We start from the raw sequence: 9,724 nt of genomic DNA, 5'->3' as shown, positions 1-9,724 counted from the left end.
TGCGCGTCACTCAAATTCAGCGCGATCGCGGCGTGCGCTTGCTGCTCCTTCACAGCATTCGGAGCGTCTACACCGGAGACAGCTCCCCACAACCCCTTGGACATGAGGTACATCTTCATCTTGTAGCTCCATAGCACGTAGTTTGAGCCGTCAAAAGGCTCAATCTTGAAGCCGGAGTCGTTGCTTGGGCTCATAACCTATTGATTTACGTTATCGCTATGAGCTTGAAGATGGCTTACGGTCGAGATTGCAAACCGGAAAGTAAGTTATATTTTGAGTTTAACTTTATCCTACCGTTAGCTTTATCCTACCGTTAACATTATCCTACCGTTAATTATTTCCTATCGTTTGCTGCGCCCCCTTTCCCAGATATGTGGACTACCATAAAATGGGGGACGTCACTGTCTGGCGGTACAGTGCTGGTGAACCCCAAACACCAGTTCCCGAAGGTTTTACTTTTTGTCGTTACCGGGTATCGAACCGGTGACCAGTGGGTCGCACCGCCATGCCTTACCCGACTGAGCCACAACACACGATATTTTCCACACTCAACTTCTTCGTGTTATTCTTGTAATTTGATCCCGTATAAACGCATATGCATAAAGTGCAACACTTTCGATGAATACATCAATCTTCAACAATTACCGCTTTATGGCTTCCGTACCGAATGGAAAACGGCAGGCCACAAAACGTGAAGCACCGGGATATCACAGCTTAAATGTCGAAACTCAGCAAAAAGAACATTTTAACTGACATGAGAATGCACCATTTTGAGCGCGATAGGCTTGACAAATGATGGCAATCAGGTGTTATAGTTATCGAAGGATCGTCGTATTTTTTTCAATGCACATCCGATTGTAAAAAATGCATTGCGGTGACGGTCCAGAGGCTACCACCGCTCGAAGCCTAGTAAAAGCCCACAAAAAGAATTTTATATTACCAACTGTTGAATGACTTTTTGCTCTCTATAGCAGAGGGTCATTTTGCCTTCTTGCAAGCAGGATAGATAGCATTCAAGCGAAATTTCGCACGATTCATAAAATGCTTAACCTAACAATTCAAAATTTGGTTAGACTCCTTCTTTCTGCAAAGTACCTAGAATTGATCGTAGCCAATCCGGCTTACACACCGCCGTTGAAGGAACGGCCACGACTGCGTAATTGTGGTCGATCAAATCGCGTCGGGCTTACAGAAATGCTGCCGACGATAGCTACCTAATGACTAAGAGGGAGCTAGATAAAATGAATTTTAGTGTAACTCAACAAACAAGGTTTGGCGTATATAGTGCCCTTGAGCAGCCTCTCGTAACAAACAGAGATTGTTTTCATTCCTCGGGAAACACCTGATTGTTGCTCACAATTTGGCAAGTAGCTAGTGCATCAAGACCGTCGATCTAATTTGCCACATGTGTTGACACTCAGGTGTTTTGGTGATATAAGTACAGTATAAGCGATTCTAAGCTAGGCATCGAGCAAAAACGTGAATAACGTGCTGCAAATGAAGGGATAAATTCAAATTAATTGGTTACTACTTACCGGCGTGAATTAAAATATTTATTAAAAGAGTTGTAGCGCCTACTTAGTCTACGGAAAGTAACCTGCAGCTTAAATAGGAATCTCAACAAAGGCTGGTCGGCGAATTTAAACAAACAAATTTTACCTACATGCAAATGATACCTAAGCTGTGACGGGGCAATTTTCACTAGTACTGGTAAGTACTAATAAACCTTACACTGATTACAATATAGGGACTCAGGATCAGCTTGTCAATTGGCTTCAGGACAACTTCCAGCTGAGGGTCAGCCAGGCGACAATCTCCAACACGCTGAAGAGAAATGCATTACCATCTTTGGCGTTCATGGGAAAGCAACGTGAGTGCCAAACGCTAGCGTGCAGTCAAATATCTACTTATGGAATCAGCTCTGCTGTCTTGGTTCAATGGCAGTGTGAAAGTCCTAGATCGACTGGAGAGTCGATCGTTGATCAGGATCTCGCTGTGGTAGCGCAAATCACAGCTAGAGGCAGTTGGGGAGGATACTCCCTAAATATATTTTGTGGAAATAAGTCCCCAGAAACCTGTGGTCAAAAGTTTCCAAGTACCTTTGGAAATAAGTCCCAAAGAGGAAACTGAGACACAACGAATTAAGTGTAGGCGCTTATACACTTATTCTAATAGCGCCTTCGAAGTTAACTTCGGAGATAACTTAATTGCCAACGCTAGAATCGAAACAATTCTTGCGTGATTTGCGTATTGGCAAAATTAAGCAGATCTGGGCACTTGTCGCAGATGACAAGTTCATGGCCGATATTCGGTCGGCAATAGTATTTGCTGAGAAAGGACAGATTTCAGCAGCTCATCGACGGACGAAAGTGTCCTCGATGAGAAGACTCGGATAGAGCGTTTCACGTCCCAATCCTGGGAGTCTTTGAAGACATATCCTTTATATCATGATTGATCGAAATCAAGATGTACACCCTGAATCCGTACCGCATAGCAGAGCCATGAACGGAAAGGGTCCGATGTTGAAGTACATCGTACACACGTCCGAAAGGTTCTTCACTTATGCGTAAGCACAAGTTTTATGCAAATCTCAAAAAGTGTATATTCTCTGCAGCGGAATATCACTTCTTGAATGCATCGTGGGTAAACACGGTGTTCGCCCGGATCCGGAAAAGATCAAGGCGATCACCAATTGGACTGTGCCAGCCGATGTAAAGGGACTTCAAAAGTACATCGGCTTAGCAGGGTACCTGCACAAGTACTTACACAATTATGCCAAAATGACAGTACATATTTCTTCTTTGTTGAAGAAAATGTTAAGTGGTCATGGAACGCTGATTGTCAGCGTTCCCTCGAGGGTATCAAGCAAAGCTTGATGCAATCGCCTATCCTGGTAATTGCTGATCAAGACCAACCATTTCATGTGGTTTGTTGACGCCAGTGGTTTTGCAATCAACTTGGCGTTAATGCAATTTGACACAGACGGCGCAGAGCGCGTCGTTTGTTATCAACGCGTCAGCTTCAATCAGCTTTCCAGTGCATGCCAAAGAGCTCCTTGCCCGTGAAATTTGCACTGACTAAGTTTAGGGTCTATCTTTTGGGAGATAGACCGTTTACTGTACATATGGACCGTACGCAGGTCTCAGATCGAGATTCTAGATCCACGGCGAAATTTGGCAAACGGTATTCAAATCATTTGGAACACAAGAGAAAATGTCAACTTCTGATCATTTTGAAACTGATGGCCAGTCGGAGCGTGCAGACCGTATTCTCGAAGAGATACTTCGCGGATACGTTCACTCTTTAAAAAATTGGAGCGATTTTTTACCGATGGTAAAATTCGCCATCAACAATTTAGTGCATGCACAAAGAAAACACCGTTTTTCGTGAACGGCTTACGCCATCCACGTATACCCATTTTGTTTAATAATAACTCTTATTCAAGGGGGAAGGGACTCGTTCGAGCAAAAAAACAATCTAGCTCTTGCTCATTACGCATTTACCGTTAGGTCAATGCGAAGAATACCAATGTTGAATTAATTAAAATTTAATTGGACAAACTCAGTAATTACAATATTGCTTTTAATGAGTGACAACAATAATGCTCTCACCGAAGAGGAGATTGACATCTCCGCAGTGCAAACAGGTCGCGCTAAAAACAATAAAAAAACGAGTCAGCAGGTGAATTCCTGCTGGCTAGAAAAGCAGACGTCCGTTTCGTGCAAGATTTCATCGCTGATGCGGTGGACATATAGAAATGGAACTCGGTCAAAAGTGAAAGAGTATACATTCTTTCATTTAATGTAGCGATTTAGTCCTACTGTCTACGGTAAATCTACCAAAACAGGCAGTGACGAATGTATGCAGTGCTAAATTACTGCCAAAGTATATCGGCCCGTTTTGTGTACTGCACCGCCAAGGCAATACGTACACAATCGAGCTGCCTCGTAGAATGCGTACGCATCCTACAATTTGTGTATCTCCGCCCGTATTATCAGTACGAGGCTTCTTCCGATTCCGGATCACCCCTTAACGGTCTAAGGCGTCTGCCAAAGCCTGATAGTCCCGAGCTAAAGCCTGATAGTCCCGAGCTAAAGCCCGATTGTCTCGGGACAGAGTCTGGTTCTCACGAACCAGACGATCCACTGATGAAATCTTTTGACGAGCTGTCACTAGCTCATTTTGAAAGGACTGATATGTCCTTTCGTTCGCCAATTGATCAGTCGCAACTCGCGCACAAATTTTCAACAGGTCACCGGAAACATTATCGACCGTCACCGCTATTGCGCGGCGACGGGATCTCTCGTGATAAATGTCCTCCCTCAAATAGTAAAGGGTGTGTTTTAAATCACGACGTTGTACGGGTACGTCGAGCGAGGCGAACCCGAATTTCCCTCCCGCTCTACATTTATTGACGGATTTAAGTGGTGAAAAGCGATTTCGTATTTAAAGCTCCGTGATGTAAAATAGGTCCAAACGAGTTATCTCGTTCGTTGGCGAGGGTATCCACCCTCGCATGATAGTTGGGAACCTCGTTCCCAACTGATGATGGACGTTCCGGGTATCGTTTATCAGAGAGTATAGAGAACGAGCGCTTCCGGCGCTTGTAAAAGGATTGGAGGTTCTCAGTCTCTTCGCGCATCTCACATAGATGAACGTCCTCCAATGATGTTCATTGAGGGAGTATGCCTCCTTAGGGGCATGACAGGCACCCTTAAAACAGCATGGACACGAGTCTCCCCACGAGAGGCAAGGTAACCTTACAAACGGTGCAGCTTGTAGCTTGCACCGGATACGGTCCCTTTTCAGACCGTTCACGGAAAGCATCCAATTTGTAAAGCCAGAACTCGTGGCCTATGCTTTGCAAACTCTGTACAAATACTTCCCAAGCTTGGAACAAATGAGTGACATCCTTTGACAGCTTACAAGCTAAGCATCGATGAAGAATTCCGCTTCGTTCTCACCAGGCTTGTGAAGCCTGGATGAGTCGAACAACGGAATATGGTTTCGATCGTTGTATATGCCAGACTAACGAGTTAGGTTGCTATTAGTGGGCAACCAAAGCTTTTTATCGGGAAGCAAACCGCCAAACATTGCAGTCCCTCTCCCATTTGCTCATGTTAACGCTGACGCTAGCCAGCCCCCCCCCGCCATCCTTAGAATCTCTCAGTTCCTGGTGATGCATACTAGCCCTACCAGTAGCATTCATATCGAAGGGACCTTTACGATCACTTCGTTCCTGGTGAAACATACTGACATCACCCGAGTGGTCGTCGTCCATGGAGTCATCACAAGATGACTCCGCACCGAAGGGTATGTCAAGCGTCAAGCAAATCCGTCATCACCTTTGTGGTTGTCAGGTGGGAGCTCGAAGGTTTCACGGACCTAGCCATGGTTGATTCGGAGGCCTAAACAGTTTTAACCGAGTCGAGCGATGACGCTGACTCGGCCCAGTCACCTACAATGGAAGTAGCAGGTGACATGCACCAGTCGCCTCCAATTGGAGTAGAAGATGACTTCTCCCCCGCAGTAGATCTACTGAAACATTTGCACTACAAACAGCTGCATTAATCCGTGCAGCTGCCACCATTGCGGCCTCATGGGCGACGCGCACGGGTTTCGTAACCATGCGCAAACGAATTGATATTTAACAAAAATCAATAATGCAACAAAATTGGAGCTTTTAATAAGAAACCATAAATGCAAAATTTACAGGGCAAGACACAATAGTAATATTCTGTCACTCCACACCAGTCACTATCGTGACTGTTGGTTAAGGGGGTGATGTAACGGGGTGTCGCGTTACATGAATATTATTTCCTATAAAAGGGATAATTAATATTACATCCTATGAGAGGAAATAATATTTAGGAGTACGGGTCGTCGACCCTTCACGTTGCTGACGACAACTGCATAAACCATCAATTCTGCTGGCTTCGTGTGACTAGTCGAAACACTTTCCTTCGTCTTGATTACTGGCTTGGATGGCTTGGATGGCTTGGATGGCTTGGGTTTCTTACCGGCTTGTTCCAAGACTACAAAATTATTGTCGTGATAAGTTTTGACTCAACAGCTTCAATATTACTAAATTTGGTGATATTGATGCAATAAGACATGAGCTCTATCGATTGGTTGATTTTAGATCAAATTAACCCCGCCAATCGTCATAAGATTCGATTATGCGGTGCGCAAGTAGGCGCCATACTTGATTAGTTTTCGATATAATAACGTCAGTAGTAGATAGACGATCTTTAAGTAAAAACTTAATATATTATTAGATTTTTACCTATTCCCTATTTTAAAGCCTTGGAATTTACCTTTAGGGATCTAAGACCTCTTAGCTACTTAGAGCCTTCGTCTGCACGCCGTGTACGTGAATAAGTCAACGCACCCCACCTCCACTGTAACCAGTGCAGGTTGTATGGTACTATTAAATGTACTAGCAAAGGGGTGCATCGTTACAAACTCCAGTGGCTAATGGCCCCAATTAATCTAGACGTGGCAACATCAATAAAATTATAGCTGCCTCCAAATGCTTTAAATAGCAAAGCTACGAATACTATGTTATTTCCGTGCTGAGGAGAATTAGCAGAAGAAAAATTGTCGATCAAGCTCCTTACAATACTGTACAATACTTGTTTCATAGAGCTGGTCTCGATAGGGTGGCAAATTCACCTAAGCATTTAGCGATTATTAGCAGCAATTTAATTTTTCTACCGCCTTTACTCTGATTTTTAAATAGATCAATAGAGTATCATTTTTAAGGAGATATTCTCTTTATTTTATTTTTATAAGAAAATATGACAGAATAATAGTGATGAAATTTTGCAAATTTGTTCGCTCAACTAGTTCGGCTCTCAATTAAATTCAAATTAGGTGTGGTTAACAAAGAAATCCATGTGCGGTACCGTAGTATCTTCCACTCGCGCAACACTAGATGTTGCGGGTGCACGTGGTGATTCACCACGTGATTACGACCCCTCTTTGGAGGTCGACTATGAATGCGAGTCGGACGAAATGGCCGACTCGGGGAGAATAGAACAGTCGCCTGATAGGCGTCAGGCGGCTGACTATGAGCTCTCGAATGAGAGGGCTCATTCTGATAGACGAGCTAATAGTCTATTTGGTTCCGACGATGAGGATGATCCCTCATCGCCCGTTCCGTCTCCCGTACGGTCACCTGCATCTGTTTCTGTGCAAGGTGATGACGATGGCGTAAGCCATCTTAATAAAAGTTCTTGTGGTACCCCTACTTCAGTGGGCACCACTAAGGGGAGTGAAGACAATAACTGTTTCATGTCGCCACTGAGAAGAAGCCGTGGTTCTTGCCAGAACGGCTAATCAATAGCTTGTCTGGAGAGACTACTCCTCACAATAAATAATCCCTTTTTTATTGCGACAAAGCTACATGGCCTTGATCCCAGCGCGAAGAACTTTCGCGTTGAGGAAGATTTTTATCTCGATGCTTTTTCTAAGCATCGATGGTTTAGTGGCAACAATAAGCGATATTAAGTCTCGCTTATGCAAGCCTCGAGCTCGTGCATTCGCAATGCCAAAGACATTGGACGGAAGCCTGGCTTTAAAAACTTAACGCGAATCGCGTTAAGTTTGAGAAACGAACTCCAATCGGTGCAAAGTATAATTTGCATCGGTTGTCACGTGAGGCTGGCTCCATGCCTCACATGGGGTGATCCCTGTCCGTGTTGTGTTGACAACAAGAAGAGACTAAAAGGGGATGTCTATTCCCTTTCTTCGCCCTGGGGAAGGGCTCGCATCTCTATTGAGATGCGGGTGCAATTGACGTTTTGCAATCGATTTACATGCGCTAGGGGCGCGTGTTTTCGGATGAACCTTCTGAACCATTGGATGGGTCTCATCATACTGACGGACGAGGCCCTCAACGTCAGCAACCAGCTGGGAACGAGGCTCCCAGCTGTCATGTGAAGGTGGATAACCGCGCCAGCGAACAAGATAACTCGTTCGCTGCCCCTTCACATCACGGTGATTCTGGATACGTTCCACAAGGAAACGTTGACCACCGTGGGAATCCACCAATGGTTGTGGTGGAGGAGGGCAAAAATAGATTTGAACCGTGTGTCGAATCTTATGTCGAAGATCGACAAACTCGACCACTACCTCCAGGTATTGAAGGGGTCTTGATGACGAGTGCGGTAAGCGTCACTCGTTGGGACAGAAGGAGCAGACTCACCGTATCGAACGGGTGGAAGACCGTTCGAAAAGGCGTACTCCAAATTGGAGTACGAACCGAAGTATCACGCTCTTCGTGATAAGCTATCGTCCGCTCATCGCGGTTTCGAGTATCTTAGGACCCTACATGAGAATCTCCAGATTTAGCATGAGAACCTGGTTCGTGATCATAAGAATTTTTAGGGATTCTTGAAAAGGGTGGTCAGATCCGTCCTCGGAAGAAGCAGCGTACTGATGGTGCGGGCGGAACCGCCCAACGTAGGGTGCGTTCGCATCCTACGTGGCAATCTATTGTGTACGCATTGCCTCTGCGATGCAGTACACGGAATGGCCCAATGAACTTGGGTAGTAGTTTACTGCTACCCACATTAGTGACAACACGCTTAGGTAAGTTTATCGTTCAGAGTAGTACTAGGTCAATAATTTTAAATGAAACAACGTTTGCTCTTCCATGTTTGTCTGCGTTCCGTTTCTGACGGTCCACTGCGTTAGCAATGGAATCCTGTACAAAACGGATTACTGGTTCTCGAGTCAGCAGAAATTTTTCTGCTGACTCATTTGTTTTGTCCTTTTTAGTACGCTTTGTGCGCACTGCCATGAGATCATTTTCATCTTCGATGTCGATTGCCGGAAGTGGTAGAGGTTGGAGAGGTGCACGGGATGAAGGGCTACGCTTCACCCGTTGACATACCTCGCAAGCACGAATGTACTTGCGCACAAACTGATACTGGCGGGGCTAGTAAAAATCGCGACTTACTGTGAGGTAAGTCTTCTCACGTCCACGATGTCCACTTGTTGGAGCATCGCGACACTCATACATGATGCGCAAGCGCAAATCATTCTGAGTTGGGACGACGACACGTGGGGTGTTGCCAGTAACGGCTGTGTAATACAATAAGCCGTTACGTGTTGTGTATCGATCGGATGACGATCGATATAAAGCCGGTAGATCTTTAAAAGATTTATCGGATGGATTCATTAAATGATCCATCAAACATTGAAAGTCCTTATCTTCTTTATAGGCTTACTTTATGTCATCAACTAAGGTTGATGACGGAACACTCGTAGTGAGTGTTGCAACAGTAAGATTACTTTCACTGTTGAAGTGCACAGCTGACTCGAAATCGGGTCGGCGTGATAACGCATCAGCGACGACATTAAGTCGTCCTGGTTTATATTCGACGGAGAAGTTATACTCCGCGAAGAAGGATAGCCACCTCGCCATTCTTTGCGAGAGGTGTGGGCTATTGACGGCCGTGCGTAATGACGCATGGTCCGTATATACGATGAACGGTCTATCTCCTAGGAGGTAGACCCTAAATTTAGCCAATGAATATTTCATGGCAAGGAGTTCCTTGTCATGCACTGGATAATTGCGTTCAGCTGGTTGCAGCTGACGCGATTGGTAACAGACGACGCGCTCCGCGCCATCTGTATCGTATTGCATTAACGCACAGCCGATTGCGAAATCGCTGGCGTCACAGACCACATGGAATGGTCTGTCTTGATCTGCAAT

Source organism: Bremia lactucae, linkage group LG3 (genome assembly GCF_004359215.1).
Source record: "Bremia lactucae strain SF5 linkage group LG3, whole genome shotgun sequence".
NCBI lineage: Eukaryota > Oomycota > Peronosporomycetes > Peronosporales > Peronosporaceae > Bremia > Bremia lactucae.
This window is presented reverse-complemented; position numbering follows the sequence as displayed.